Genomic DNA, 978 nt, shown 5'->3' with positions numbered 1-978 from the left:
CACAGAGATTTCAAATGAAAAAAGTTTTTTCTGCTAAAGTCAGTAGGACAGAGATGGAATAAAGAGGCAGTGGTGTAAAATATAAATGCTGGCTCTGATCACAGCAAGGCATTTGGTCTTATTACCACACATTTATCATCTCCACCTTACATTGCGCAAAAATAAAATTATCAGCGTAGCTAAGGCCAAGCTACCCATCATGGCACTCAAGCAATACGCCCTGCTACACAACTCGAGGCTTCAGATGTCAGATAAAAGCAATTCTCCAGTGTGCAAGTCTGGATGTGAGGGAAAGTACTTCATTGAAGCTTCAGATCAACACTCAAAGCCAAGCCTAAATAAACAAAGCTGGCTTTTCCCCCTTGTAGACAAATGAGGAAAGCCTACTCACTGCCTCTGCATAGGGTTTATGTTTTTGTATGGTTTATATTTTCCATTAATCTTCCAAAGACAACTAGAGATTAAAGCCAGTGCAGCAAGGTATGTTTTTTTTTTTTTCTAATTGGTTCCATTTCATTTTGGGATGCACGTGCATTCACAATGAACTGAAACCAAACCAAGTATTGCTCAGCTATGGGAGTCTATAAGCAAAACGGGTCAATTACTATTTCTAAACTTCTTTTAAAGTTCCTTTTCTGTATCTTCTTCCTACACAGTGTATTGCACTGCAAATACAGCAGTACCATTTCCTATGGCTGCACACAGGCCACAGTCAGTAACACTAATGAAGGTGATACAGGAAGTACAGGAAGGTAAGTGCCTTCCTTGTTGTTACTATGCTGTCGCTATTATATGGTTTCTAGTATTTCCTAACTGTATCTTGTTTGGGAGAGCAGACCGCCCGTTGTTCATCTCTTCCTTAGAGATATGTTCAAGTTTAGTCAGACAAATGCCTTTGTAACTTTTGAAATTCTCCACATTCTACAGCAGCATCTTTGCCATAGAAAATACTGCTCTTAGTATAATTTCCTTGACATA

This window comes from Fulmarus glacialis, unplaced genomic scaffold (assembly GCF_000690835.1).
Source record: "Fulmarus glacialis isolate BGI_N327 unplaced genomic scaffold, ASM69083v1 scaffold183, whole genome shotgun sequence".
NCBI lineage: Eukaryota > Metazoa > Chordata > Aves > Procellariiformes > Procellariidae > Fulmarus > Fulmarus glacialis.
Note: the sequence above shows the minus strand (reverse complement) of the source record.